The 14,529-nt window shown below is 58.3% G+C and overlaps 1 pseudogene across 1 annotated transcript; it reads left to right on the top strand.

The window, feature by feature from the left end:
• Positions 1 to 1,309: 1,309 nt before the first annotated feature.
• LOC309889545 (dual specificity testis-specific protein kinase 1-like) lies at positions 1,310 to 11,550 on the top strand (annotated as a pseudogene). The gene is made up of 10 exons (XR_014319581.1): positions 1,310 to 1,546; positions 7,315 to 7,436; positions 7,543 to 7,591; positions 7,732 to 7,878; positions 8,008 to 8,090; positions 8,404 to 8,494; positions 8,694 to 8,777; positions 9,167 to 9,256; positions 9,402 to 9,552; positions 9,746 to 11,550. The product of XR_014319581.1 is annotated as a dual specificity testis-specific protein kinase 1-like (transcript).
• Positions 11,551 to 14,529: the final 2,979 nt, after the last annotated feature.

The following is a 14,529-nucleotide window of genomic DNA, read 5'->3' as shown; positions in this document are numbered from 1 at the left end:
ATTAGAGACTCCACAAACCAAACCACAAGGTCCAAACCACAAGGTCGATCTCAGCTGTTTTTTGAGACAGGTTCCCCATTTTTGTCAGGAAACATCTTCTGTGAGGGGCCCCAAGACTCCTCATTTTGGTTAATTTGCACAGTAGTAAGCAAAGACACTCAGCAATATCTATTTTAAAGCAATTAATCAAGCCCCCATTCTTCTATCCCTGGCTTTAAGAGAAGGGACCATAAATCTTGCAGCAACAGTTTCCACAGTCAGGACCCTCTCCGGAGCTTTCATTTATCTGTTACAGCTTAATTGGATGTGAACTCAGCCACTTGTAAGCAGCAGGAGCCCGGAACAGGTGTGGTCCTGTGAGCTTCCCTCTGTAAGATGCCTTGCCAGGCCTCCCCATCTCTGCTTTGGCCCTGCTGGGGCTGCTGCTCGTGTGTGCTCAAGGGAAGGGCAGAGATGGGGAGGCCTGGCCCCACCTGAGCTGGCTTTGCTCCTCTAAGCAGCTCCCTCCACCACCGATGAGCTGCTCCTGCTGCAAAGAAATCAGAAGCTCGGGTCCCTTGCTCTAGGTTGTCCTCCCCTCCTGGGATAAAACCCAGGGCTCTTGGTCTGTGCTGTGTTTGTTGTACCTGGAGCCAAGCACTGGCCAAAAATGCCATGCTGGGAGACACTCCATGGGACTGCCTTTCCCAACAGGGTTGGCAGCAGTGGGACAGCATCCCGGGAAGGGCTGAGGCAGGCAGGTAGGTGGGTGGGTACAAGGCGTGTGGAACGGAGCACAGGCAGGCCCCGCGGCAGGAAGAACGGGGCAGATCACCCGCAGAGCAGAAAAAAGGCCTGTGACGGGAGCAGCAAGGAGGAAAATGGGGAGACATTAGGGAGCTCGGGAAAAAGAGAAACGTGGCAGAGTGCAAGAGACACGGGGCGTTCTAGCTGCGCTTCCCACTTCCTCAGGGGCACCAGTCGGGCAAGGGTGGGCACGCAAGGAGAGGCAAAAGCCCCCCACACTCCCCCCCGCCTCCATCCGATCCTGGTTGGCTGTAAGCAGGGACCAGAGCCCATTCCGGCGGCCGCCAAGGAGTTAAGGGCTGAACCCGCCTCAGCTCCGCCCTGCCGGTGCCTGCGCCTGCGTTCGGGGCGGCAGAGGCGCAGCGCTGTGTCGTGGCGGGGGTTGGGGTTTTGCCACTGGGCTATGAGCACCACGCACCCCACCGGCTCCTTGTCTCTGTCACTAGCAGCGTTGGGTTAAGCCGGACCGGGTGGCGGCGGAGCTCCCCAAGCGCCGTGCTCCGGGGGGATGTGAACGGCGCTGGGGGTGCTCGGTGGAGCCGATATGGAGTGGGAGAAGCAGCCGCGAAGGCCTGGGCTGGCACTGAGGGGGAAACGGGTCGAGGAAGACGAGGGGGAGGTAGCGGGGCCGTGGCCGGGCTGCGGGAGGCTGCGGCCTTCCTCGTATCAGGCGCTGCGCAGCGCAGTCTCCACCCTGGCGCGCATCGACGATTTCTACTGCGAGAAGATCGGGGCCGGCTTCTTCTCTGAGGTCTTCAAGGTATGCGCCGCCCCCGGGGGCTCGCCGGGGGTCTTTGGGGAGGGGTCCGGGCGTCCCCTGTACTGCCGCGATGGGGTTTAGTGGGGGGGGGGTCTGGTGGAGGTGCTTGGGGAGCCCGGCAGCCGCCGCTGCTGTTGTCCCTCCATCGGAGGGTGGAGGGTAGCGGCAGATCTGTTCTGCACTGGGGTTACCGGGGGAGACAGCCCCTGGGGGATGCCCAGAGCCCGCTGTGGGGTCCAGGTGTGCTGGTGGCAGGAGGTGCAGCCGCTCCAGGGCAATCCTCAGTTAGAGGTACACAGGGAGCTCGCTGAAAGTGAGAGGGGTAGGAGTGGGGTGATAGTGCAGAGCCTACCCGGCTGTCACCCCGCAGCTGCCTTCATGCTACAGCCATCTGATGCTCAGGGTGGATGGGCACAGCCTGCCAGAGCAGGGACGCTTTTCATGTGGTTATGCACAGGTTGGGGTCCTAGCAGTGGCACCCACCTACTGCCGCTGTGTCCCAGCTGAGGGGAAGTGCACGTGCGTGTTGTTTTTGTCCTCAGTGCCATCACTCAGCATGCCGTAAACCACTGGGCAAGTGCTGCCCTTACACTTTGAGCAGCTTCGAGAGCAGCTCTGCCCTGCCAGGACCCCGCTGCCATCACTGGGATCCTGCCTGTTGGAGGAGCAGCATGTGGGGAGGGGGGATCCAGGGTGGGGACGCGGGGGAACACTCATTCATGGTTGCTCCCACGAGGCCATGGCCTCTCCATTGTCTGGGCTCCTGTTATCGATTCCTGGCTGGAAGCATGTGGCGGCACCTGGGAGCAGAGGGATTTAATAATGCCAGGTGTGGATACAGCTCTTTAATAATGGATGCTGCCCTGTCTCTGCTAGGCTAAGGTGTCTCCTTGTTCACCTTCCCTGCTCCCCTGGCTCACCCTCCCCCCCAGGAGCCGCAGTGTGCTCCTTGCGCTCCAGCACTGCTTCCCCCGGTGGGGCTATGCCTGCGGAGGGGCTGGGGCTGGAGCCTAGAGCAGGCAGCAGTGGGAGGCAGGGTCAGGAGGAGGCCAGATGGGGTTATGTGCTGCATGGTGGGTTGAGGCCAAGATCTCAGCAGGATGGTGGAGCAGGCCCAGCCTCTGAGCTTGGGGTTTGGGGCTGGTGAAGCTCGTGAGGAGGATGCAGCTTGTCAGGGCAGCACAGGATCCCCTTTTCTCCCACCTCCCTTGTTCCCACAGCGCTTTCTGTGGCCGTGGGTGCTTGCAGCTCCTTCTTCCATACAGACACCAGGTCCTGACTCATTTCAGTTGTAGTGGTTGGGTGGGTGAAGGGGGGTGAGGAGGGGACCCGAGCCTCCATCCCCATGCCCTGGCACACAGCTGGCCCAGGGGCAGGCAGGGCAGTGGGTGCCAGCACAGCCATCTGTCAGCATTCCCAGGATCACTCCCAGTGCAGCCAGAGCCCGAGCGCATCTCTTGGAGAGGCCGTGTGGAGCAGGCAGGATCACTGACGATACAAAGCTGCCCTTGTCCCTGGGGGCTGCTTCCTGCCAGGCCCTGCACTGTTACAAAGCTGGGCCTGGTTTCTCTCCCCAACAGCTGGTTTTCTTCTCCTTCCCCAGTGTGATTTTGGAGGCACCAGGCCCACCCATTCTCTAGTGTGCGTGGACATTGCAGCAAGCTGTGGGGTGGTTTTACTGTGCTGGGCAGCTAAACCCCACAACTGCTCTCTCACTCCCCCTCCTTTAGATGAGGAGGGGGAGAAGTAAAGCAAAGAACAACTCACGGGTTGAGATAAGGATAATTTAATTAAAGGGAAATAATTATAATAATTAAATAAAGACTACCATGAACTAAACAATTTAACTAAGGTGAAATAAAAAGGGAAAGGGGAAAAGGGAGGGGAAAAGGAAAAATAAAAAGAAGGGAGGAAAACAAACAAACAAAATAAATGAAGGCTATATGGAAGTGCAGAGGAAAGAAATTACTCTCTACTTCCCACAAATGAGCGATGATTGACCACGTCCTTGAAGCAAGGCCTCAACGCACGCAGCCGGTGTTCGAGAGGAGGACCGACGTTTTCCCAACGAGAGCCCACCCCTCCCCTCTTCTTCCTGTTTCCACCTTTTATTGCTGAGTGTGACATCACACGGTATGGAATATCCCTTTGATTGGTTTAGGTCAGCTGCCCTAGTGATGTTTCTCTCCTCACTTTTTGCCCACCCCCTAGGAGGGTTAGAGAAAGGCCCAATGCTGTGCCACTGCTGCTCAGCAGCAGACACAACACTGGTGTGATAACACTGCTGTTCCAGCTACAAGTACAGAGCACAGCACTATATGGGCTGCTGCCAGGAAAGTTAACGTTCCAGCCAGACCCAGTACACAAGCTGCTTCTCCATCTCTCTGATAGATGGAGCAGATTGAGTCTGGTGTGTCTGTGTCAGACACTTTTTCCATCCTTTAAACCACTGTTGCATCTCCTTCCCAGATCGCTCGCTTGCTTCTCCACGTGCCATCCACAGCAGGCATGGAGGCTGCAGGCAGCATCCTAGCTTCACACACACACCCCCCCTCCCCCCCGGGGGCTGTGCCTGGACATCACTGTCCTCATGGAGATGCTGGCTCCAGGATGCAGCCCTTTGGCATGCCTAGACCTTGCACAAGGGCTGTGACATGGCACCTGCCTGCCTGTCTCTGTCAGCTTCCCTGCGAACCTTTGAGATTTTCTATTTACTCCTAATGGCATGCTTGCTCTTATCTGGTGCCCTTCATTGATGGACCTTGCCTTGTTTCACAAAGCAGGATGGAGTGGTGTGGCACCGATGGGGGAGGGGCAGGCAGGGAGGAAGCAAATTTGCTGAGGCAGGCCCAGGAGCAGCAATTCAGTTTTTCTTGAATGATCCGCCTTTTCTGCATGATGAGCAGCTTTTCCAGTCCTGCCCAGTAGAAGACCTGTTGCACTACTGGGATACCTGGGAACTTAGGCACAGCTGCTATGGAGTTGTCTGTGGCATTGTGTGTTCCTTTACCTGCCCTCAGCACCTTCCTATGCTGCCCAATGGGGAGCAGGGGTGCAGGATGCTGCCCTTGCGAGACAGCTCTGGGCTGGGACACTGGAGGAGTGCTGGGGGAGGGGGGGGGGGGTACTGAGCCCCTCTGGGGGCTTTGCACTGCGTTTAAATGGGAGTGCCAGCTGTGGGGAGGACCCAGGCCTTCTGCTCACTCTGATTAACATGCTCTTTAAACAAAACTCTGTTTTCTGCTGTTAAAAGGGCCCGTATCCCTTGTGCCCAGGCTGGGGCTGCAGCCAGCCCCATCCCTTCCCCCAGCCCGTGTGGGCGGCACTGGCAGCAGATGGGATGGGGAGCAGGGGCCTGTGGGTCAGGTGAGGTGTCTCCTGCTAGGTGCATGATGCGGGGGCTCCACGGGGTGCTGGGTGGCATCAGCGGAGGGTGAGGGTTGGCTCCCAGGTAGGGATCGGTGGGCTGCTGCCTCCCCCAGTGCCAGGCTGAGCTCAGCTCCGGGGAATGTGCTGGAATTCTTGTGTACAAGGCCAGAGTGTGGAGAGGTGAGGGGGGAACTCATGCTTCCTGGGGAGGCTCTGCTGTCCACTCCCTTCGATGCTGGCATTGGGGGGGGGGGGTGGACACGACAGGAAGGGGATGGAAACCCCATCAGCGTGGGCCTGCGTCACCTGAGGCCGTGGCTTGCTACGTCTAGGGGCTGTCACTGCTTCTGGAAGGCATTCAAGGTGCTGGGATGGTTCCAGCCCCTGACGATGCTGGGTGAAGGGGACAGTGCGTGTGGAAAGCCATCTGCCAGGCCAGAGGACCCTCACCCCTTCTCCTGCATGACCAGGGGTGTCCTCCAGCCGTGGAGCAGGCAGGACAGATGGCAGGACAGCTTATGAGCAAGCTCAGGGTGCTAGATGACCCTGTGGGCTTGTGGGTGGGGCTGTGCTGGGACCCTCTGAGCACCAAGGCCAGGCTGCACTGCCGGGGGACTCACTGGGATCCCTGGGAGAGATCCCATGGCGGTGGGGGGGGAGGGGTCCCGGAGCTTCCCTCCTACAGGATCCTCCAGGATTACATTAGACGCCACGTGTTGTGCTCAGGCCTGACCTTGGCTATTGCAATGGGAGGAGGTTTATTAGTGAGGAATTGGGCTGTGGGTGCAACTTAGCCACTTGGAGTGAGCCACCACCCACCAGGGGATGCTCCCCACTGCTGCTGGCCTGGATCCGGCCCTTCCCACAGTGGATGGCAACTGGGGAGTGCCACAGTGCATGCCACTGGACGTTCCAATTGCAGCTGAGTGGCAACCCTGTGTGAGGCAGCATCATGGGACTGAGCCAGGTGTCAGCACCCGGCAGCTGCTAGTGCCAAGCTGGAGTGACCCAGCTGGTCCTGCCAGCCCCATGCCACATGGGAGGGCAGCACTGCCTGCTGGATGAGCTGGCTCTGCATGCATGTGCCAGATGCTGGTGCCCACCACCAGGAGCTCGTGGGGCTGGGGGTGTCAGTGAAACACATCTCATCCCTGGCACATGTCCCTCCTGTCCCTATCTCTGCAGCATGTGCTTGGGGATCCTGTTGTTTTGCAGATGCCCTTTGTGTTTTGCCAGGGGGAGGGGGGCAGGGCGGAGCATGGGGAAGGCCAGGGGCTGGCACAGGCACAGCAGCTTCAACCAGCATTGACTAAAAAGGAGAAGAGTGTTGAGCTGACAGCAGCGCTGAGGAATGCCTGTGCCTCTGTGTGCAGCTCCCCGTGTGCCAGGGGGGCAGCTGCTACCAGGGTCCCATCCCACCCCCTGCACCTGCTCAGGAGGGGATCCCCGGTATTGTCCCCTATCCGGAGCTGGGGCCCCTGTGCTTGTCCCTTGCCCCCCATGCAGGGTGTGGGGGGGCAGGGGTGTCCAGGCTTGACTGCCTTCCCAGCTGCTGTTCCTGGCAGGGGGCCAACTCCTGGTTCATGCGACAGCATTGGGCTGGAGCCAGCTAAATATATGGCTTCGGCCAAGTGCTGTGCCCTGCAGGGCTGATTTGGGCAGGATGCATCCCCTCTGCCCTCACCCCCCACCAGCTGTTTGGGGTCTGGCTGGGCTTGTGATGCTGAGCCAAAAAAGCCAGCCTGTGCTGCACACCTGACTGTGCCCCAGTCCTGTACCTCTGGGGCTGAGCTTTTGGCTTGCAGTAACTGCCAGCATGTCTCTGGGGGTCTGGGCATGTGTTGGTGTTGAAGAATGGCTCAAAGAGCAAGGGCACGGGTCCCTAGAGGAATTGTACAAGCAAGGCAAAGAAAATACAGAGTTTATAGCCATGGAGTAGGCCGGATGAGAAGTACACTTGTGAAATATGCAAGGAGCACTCTGTCCTTGAGAGAGAGATAAACAGGTGGATCTGAGGCCCGGGAAGATAAGGAAGTAGCTTATGCGCTGTAACCGCAAGTAGGAGGAACAGTATTTTTTGCAACGCTTCTAGGCTTAGCCAATAGGATAGTGACCAGTAGGCATAATTATAACTGTTTGTATAAATATACGGATATCTGTGCAATAAAGTTGAAGCTTGTATTACCACTCATATTGAGTTGATCACTTGCTTCCCCGTGCCGAACTCAGCGGGTCCCGCACTCGCATGTTGGGGGGAGCACAAAAAGTGGAGTGCCTCAGGGAGGGTGGGATTGGCTTTGGGGTGCTGTTGGGCTGGGAGAGCCTCCCCCCCAAACTCTGTCAGTCCCTGGGGTGCTCCACGTGTGGGGTACTGAGCCCTCCCTTGTACCCCCCTGAAGGTGCGGCACCGCCAGTCAGGGCAGATCATGGTGCTGAAGATGAACAAGCTGACAAGCAACCGGGGCAACATGCTGCGGGAGGTGCAGCTGATGAACCGCCTCTCGCACCCCAACATACTCAGGTAGGTCCCACTACCTGGAGCCTGGGGGGCTGGACGAGCTCCTGGGGCTTGTGTCCTGTCTATCCACCGCCCCCTGGGCCACGTTCAGCCCTTCTCTGTCTTGCAGGTTCATGGGGGTGTGCGTGCACCAGGGGCAGCTACACGCACTGACAGAGGTGAGAGCAGGATGGCAGCCGTGAGTCTGGGGGTTTCCATGGGGACAGGGTGGCTGTGCCATGGGGTGGGAAGAGAGGTGGGGACCCAGCTTTAAGGGATGGAGAGGGGGGGTGCAGTGAGGCAATGGCTGTTCCACCAGTACATCAACGGCGGCAACCTGGAGCAGCTGCTGGACAGCCCTGTGCCCCTTTCCTGGTCCACACGCGTCCAGCTGGCCCTCGACATTGCCCGTGGGCTGCACTACCTGCACTCCAAGGGCATCTTCCACCGTGACCTCACCTCCAAGGTACGGTCCATCCTGCTGCCCTAGCTTCCCCGTACACATTGAGGAGCTGCACAGTGCCCAGGGCATCCCAGGAGTGGCGGCTGGTGAGGTGGGGGCTGGCGGTGTGACAGGGTCCCCCTGTCCCCCCAGAACTGCCTGGTGCGCTGCGAGGCCAACGGCTACACAGCTGTGGTGGGCGACTTCGGCTTGGCGGAGAAGATCCCCACCTACAGGTGCATGGGTGGCATCTGCCTGTCTGTCCCCATCTTTGGAGCAAGGGGTTCCAGCTTGATGGGAGCAGGAGCTGGGGAGGGATGGACTTTTGGGGTCCAGCTAGAAGGGCAGGGATGGGGGCAGTGGGGTGATTCCAATGTGCTGGGGACCCACGGGACAGATGAATACATCTGGGGATGGGGAAAGGGCATGGTGTGGGTTGCCTGGTGGCAGGGAGTTTAGTCATGGGGTGCATGGAGGACTGCTGGCACAGGAAGGGAGAGGGAGGTTTGGGGGGGATGGGGGCCCCTGACATCCTGCTGTGTCCCCCAGCGAGGGCAGTGAGAAGGAGCCGCTGGCTGTGGTGGGCTCCCCGTACTGGATGGCGCCCGAGGTGCTGCGAGGGGAGATCTACAATGAGAAGGTGATGCTGCATGGGGCCATCTGCAGGGTTTGCAGCCCTGGGGTCAGCTGGGCACACAGGGGCATGGAGGGATGGGAACAGGCATCCCCAGGGTGCTGAGGAGGTGGGGACCCAGTGTCGCTCTGCAGGGAGAGCTCACAGAAGCAGAGGCATGTCACCTTGGGCTGCAGGACCCCCCATGACTCCCCTCTCTCTGCAGGCTGATGTGTTTGCATATGGCATCATCCTGTGTGAGACCATTGCTTGTGTCCCCGCGGACCCTGACTACCTGCCCCGCACCGAGGTGACTCACTGGGACAGAGGGAGCAAGGATGACACACGGTGGGACCTGGGGACATGTCACCAAACAAGGGGGACCAACATGAGCAGAGCTCCCTGCCTGTGGCAGAGGCTATGGGGAGCTGCCCCACATCTTGGGGTGGGGATACCACATCCCCAATGTCTCCTGGCAGCAAGAGGGATGCTCTCTGCCCATAACCTGTCTTTGGAGCCCAGAATCAGCCCAGAGAGGAGGGTGGGTGCCTTCAGGCAGGGAGCAGGAGGGATCTGTGTCCCAGCACCCTGCAACCTTCCCCCTGCTTGGGTTACCACAGGGTCCCTCCTTCCTTTATGCAACCATGGCGTGTCACCCTGTGGCACCTGGCCTCACTCTTCCCCATCTCCCTGGCACAGGATTTTGGCCTGAATGTCACTGCTTTCCACACCATGGTGGGACTTGACTGCCCAGCGGCCTTCCTCCAGATGGCTTTCCACTGCTGCAGTGTGAGCCCCTGCCGCGGGGATGTCCAAATCCTGGTGTCCCATCGGGGGTTGCCTTTCCCTGCCTACTGGAGCTGCTTCCAGGTGGTGCACCCCAAGGGCTGGGGGGTGGACTGCAGCCCTCAATGGGGACCCATCCTGCCTGCAGATGGAGCCGACCTCCCGCCCCTCGTTCCTGGAAATCTCACAGTGCCTGGAGGGCATCCTGCAGCACCAGCTAGGCACCGAGGGTTTGGGGGCCCCCCTCTTCAGCGCCAGGGACAGCCTGCCTGTGCCCAGCACAGCACCCATGCTCAACGGTATGTGGGTGTCCTGGGGGCGGGGGGGTGCCCCTTTACCACCCCACCAGCTATTGGGGAGCAGGCTGGGGTAGAAGGCTTGTAGGAAGCAGCCCCACTTCTCACTGCCTGGGCTGCTTCCTGTTTTGCCCCATGGTGCCTGGGCACACCCAGGGTGCCAGTGAGACACACACACTCCTGTGCTCTTGCTCAGAAGTAGCCAGGAGGCCAGCCAGCCATGCCAAGCAGTTGCTACTGCATGAGTTGGGGACGCAGCACCTGCAACTGGACCAGCACCTGTCCTGCAGCTAGTCCGACGTATTCCCCTCCAAATTGCCCACCTTGCTACAGCTGCCTGAGCCCTGTGGCAGGGCCAGGACAAAGGAGACACTACTTCACATCAACCCCTTCTCCCAGCGTGAAGACCTGAAGGGGGGGAAGATCAAGCTTTTTGATATGCCCAGCAAGTCTGTCATCTCATTCACTTTTGACCTGCCCCCTCCGGCCTCGCTGCAGCTCTGCTCCCCCATGACGCCCGAGCCAGTCGTAGAAGTGCAGTGTGACTTCTTGGTGCCTGCTGCAGCCCTCCACAAGTGCCACTCACTGCCCACCTCCCCTGAGCTGCCCTGCCATGGGGGCCTGGCACTGGGTGTGGAGTCTCCTGCCCAGCCCCCCAGCTCGAAGTGGAGCCGGGAGGATGCTGGGGAGCTGGGAAGTGGGATTCACGCCTCCCCCCTGGTCCCACAGCAGAGGAGCAGATGGACTGCAGCCCCCACAGCCCCAAGCTGCTGTAGGTCTGTGATTTGGCACATGCCGCCAGCAAATTCATCCACGTGACAGCCTCAGGTGCCCAGCCCTGATAAATGGAGCCATGGGCACCCAATGTGCTGCTCATCAACAACAACCATGTGGTGGTCAGCAAGCCACTGGCTGGGGGCAGCAGGTTGAAAAGTGGCTTCTCCCAGCTCAGCATCCCCTGTGCGGCAGCAGCGCTGGAGCAGACGGAACACGTGGCCCTGCTGCCTGGGCATAGCACTGGCACTGTTGGAGCAGGATGAAGTGCTGTACTGCCCCGGCTGCTGCTTGGGGCCTTTCACTTTCACCTCCGTTTTCCACTGGCTTGCGCCCAGCCCTCCCCACTACCAGAACCTCAACTGCTAGGCCAAGAGCCTCCTCTGCTGCGACCACAGCCGCCTCCAGAAAGCCCAGGGGCTGATGCTGGCGGAGCCCAGCCTGAAGCTGCCAGGAGTGCAGTCCTAGTGCTGGAGACCACAGCTGCAGCCAGGTGCTCCTGGGAGCTCCCCTTGTGTGTGGGGTGGCTTTGTGAGCCTGGGGTTTTGTGTCCTGTTCCCCCCTCCAATGAGTCTGTCCTTGCTCACCTGGTGGCCGTGATGGTAATGCTGAGGTGCCTGTTCCAATGGGATTGGCCTTGGGGGGGCTGCAGGCAGCACCCAAGCAGGCTGGCTTTTTGCAGAGGTCCCAGTGGGGCTGGGCTGTAGTGCAATAACAGTGCTGCCCCAGGCGGCAGGGCCCATCCTCTATCCCCAAGAGCTCACCCCTCAGTGGGCTCTTGCAGCCCCCTGGGATGGGGGATAGGGGGGGATGTCCCGCTGCCTCCCCACAAGTGTGGGGAACATTCCTAGTCCCCCACAGGGGCATGCAGAGTGGTGATGTTAGGGGGGTGCAGCACAGCAGGAGGGTGCCACTGCTTGGGTTTCCCTGGGTGTTGAGCCCTCTGGCATGCGGGACACCCTCCTGCCCCAACACCACACCAGGGTTGCGGGGACACATCTGTGTTGCCCCCCACCAGCAGTGAGTACCCCGTGCCCCCCCCCCCCAGTGCCTCCTGGGTAGCCAGGGGGACAAGGGGGGATATGCCCAGCAAGGATGGGAGCCAGCTTTCCTCCCTCCTACACAATGCACTGGTGAACGTAAAACTCTTGCGGTTTTTTATTAATGTTAATAATAATTGCTAGTAATATATACCCAGCTTATTTAAAGTGTTCAATAAAGAAGTAATGTCCCAGCGAGCCAGGCTGCCGCATGTGTCTCTTGAATGTACTGAGAAGGGTGGGGAGTCCAGACCCCAAGGGTGACAGGGACTTGGTCTGGCTGTGTCCCCTGGGGACCGTGAGTCAGCTCTGGCTCAGTGCCTCTGAAGTGGCAACCTCAATTGAGGCAGCTTTAGTGAAATTCCAGTTTCTGGTTTGGGATCGTTGGCTTTGTGTCCTGAAGTCTGTGTCGGGGTGGTAAAGGCAGAAGCAAACAGCAGACAGGCCGTCTCTATTTGCTACAAAGTAGGTTCAGCCAGTGGACAAGACAGAGGAGTGGTGGACCTCCAAAACACCTGCCTTTAACAGCCCTGTGCTATTCAAGCAAAGTGGTTTACATACTAATTAATCAGTATTGAGACAGAGAACAAGATAAAGGACGTTGATTCCGTAGGTCTTAGCTAGCACAATTGTATGTTAACAACCCCAAAGATAAGGGAGTAAAAGACTATGCATAGATAATGGAACCAGCAAGAACTGAACCAAGTGTATATGGGAGTTTGGGCTACAGGAGTACCTGGGAGAGTGCCTGAAAAAAAAAATTGGTTTAAAGGAAAATGCTCTCAAGGTATGACAAAAGGAATATTCACTAAAGGTAGAAGACAGAAGGGGAATGGAAGGAATAATTAATAACTTTCTTAAATATGGGCTATTAGTAGAATGTGAGTCAGAATATAGTACTCCATATAGGCCCAGTTAGAAAGATAGATGGAACCTATCGTATAGTCTAGGACTTAAGAGCCATCAATAGGATCACAAAAGATTTATACCCTGTAGTAGCCAACCCCTATAACCTTTTGACAAAATTAGAAAACAGTCAAGTTTGGTTCACGGTACTAGATTGAAAGGATGCCTTTTTCTGCCTGCCCGTGGTGACTGAAAGCCAGAAACATTTTGCTGAGGCGATCGGCTCCGGGGCAGACGTGTTCTGCAGCGGAGCAGGGGACCGAGGCGGGCAGGGCTTTTTGTCCTGCATCGAGGCCACTCGGGGGAGCCGCCGGGACCCGGCAGTCCTCGCGAGGGAGGCTGACGAGGCGCGGGCGGAGCCAGCAACGCCCCCTCCCAGGCTGTTTAAAAGTTGCCCCTAGGGAGCGCGACCGACCAGGAGCGCGGCAAACAGGACAGGCAAACAGGGTGTGGCACGTCGAAGGGCGTGGCACGGCAGTTGGTGCGGCAGTTGGCGCGGCAGTTGGCGCGGGCAGGGCGAGCGGGGGGCCCATCGTCACTCTGTTGCAGCTGCCTCTCCCTTCGGTGCTTGTAACCTGCTCGCGTAGAACCTGACCATGGTATCAACCAGGCAGAAAAACGTGGCCTCCGCATCTCGTGCGGCATCTCCAGCCACGGTCACCAGTGTGGCTACTCAGACGGAGGGCTCGGGGAAACACGCAGCGGTCCAGGTCCTGGGCTGCAGAGTGTGCCCCAGCCTTCTGTCGGTCTCCGACAGCAGTGGTAGGTATGCCTGCGGGAGGTGTGCCCAGGTTGAAGAACTGCTCAGCCAGGTAGCGGAGCTCTGGGAGGAGGTGAACAGGCTCAGGAGCATCAGGGAATCAGAGAGGGAAATTGACTGGTGGAGGTGCGCTCTACCCTCTCTGAGGCAGGCTCACGAGCCTGCCACAGCACAGGCGTCTCCTGTTATGCAGAAGACGGAGGTTCCCTCCTCCTGCCAGGCAGCAGGAGGAGACCTAGATCAAGGGGGGGAATGGAGGCAGGTGCCTATTTGGGGTGGTAGGCGAGCCCTCTCTCTGCCCACCTCACCTTCTCATCTACCCTTAAATAATCGATATGAAGGACTTGAACAAGACAATCTGAATGACAAAGTAGATAAAAACCCGTCCCAGTTGGAGGGGGCGCCTAAGACAAGGCGACCTACACATCGCATTGCCACATCATCCTTCAAAAAAGAAAGAAGGGCTATTGTTATGGGAGGTTCCCTTCTGAAAGGGACAGAGGGACCGATATGCCGACCGGACCCAACCCGCAGAGAAGTCTGTTGCCTCCCTGGGGCTCGGGTGAGAGACTTTGCCAAGAAAGTCAAGCGCCTGGTACGGCCCACTGACTACTACCTGCTACTGGTCTTTCAGGCTGGTAGCGATGAAGTAGCAACGAGAAGTCCGAAGGCGATCAAAAGAGACTTTAGGGATTTGGGGCGACTACTTAGAGGATCAGGGGCGCAGGTTGTGTTTGCCTCTGTCCTTCCGATAGGGGGGATCGAAGCTGAAAGGCGTGCTGTTCACATAAACTCGTGGCTTCGAGACTGGTGTGACCGGCAGAATTTTGGGTTCTTTGATCACGGGAAGGTCTATGCTACACCGGGCCTGATGGCACCGGATGGGATGCGCCTCTCTCGGAGAGGGGTAAGGATCTTTGGTCAGGAGTTGGCAGGGCTGATAGATAGGGCTTTAAACTAGAGTCGAAGGGGGAAGGGGCTAAAACCAGGCACGCCGGTGAAGACCTAAGGGATGGTACGCTAGAATCAGAGGGGCTGTGTGCCAGTGAGGTCCTTCGGTCAGATCCACAAGGTGCTGAGTGTAAGGAGACGCACCTGAAGTGCTTCTACACGAATGCACGCAGTATGAGGAATAAAATGGATGAGCTAGAAGTCCTGGCCCAGTCCCGCAACTACGACATCATCGGCATAAGCAAAACCTGGTGGGATGAGTCCTGTGACTGGGGTGTTGCGATAGATGGTTACAGGCTCTTCAGGAGGGACAGGCAGGGTAGGCGAGGTGGTGGGGTGGCGATGTATGTGAAGCATGGGCTGGACTGTGTGGAACTTCAGGTCGGCAATGGCAAAGTTGAGAGCCTCTGAGTAATGATCAAGGGACGAACGAATAAAGGGGATGTCGTTGTGGGAGTCTATTACAGACCGCCTGGCCAGGATGATAGCGCTGATAAATTATTCTTTACAGAACTAAGAGATGCCTCGAGATTAACTCCCCTTGTCCTT

This window comes from Aythya marila (genome assembly GCF_965140915.1).
Source record: "Aythya marila genome assembly, chromosome: W".
Classification (NCBI taxonomy): Eukaryota; Metazoa; Chordata; class Aves; order Anseriformes; family Anatidae; genus Aythya; species Aythya marila.
The sequence above is the reverse complement of the archived record's forward strand: the minus strand, read 5'-3'. Positions and strand labels throughout refer to the sequence as shown.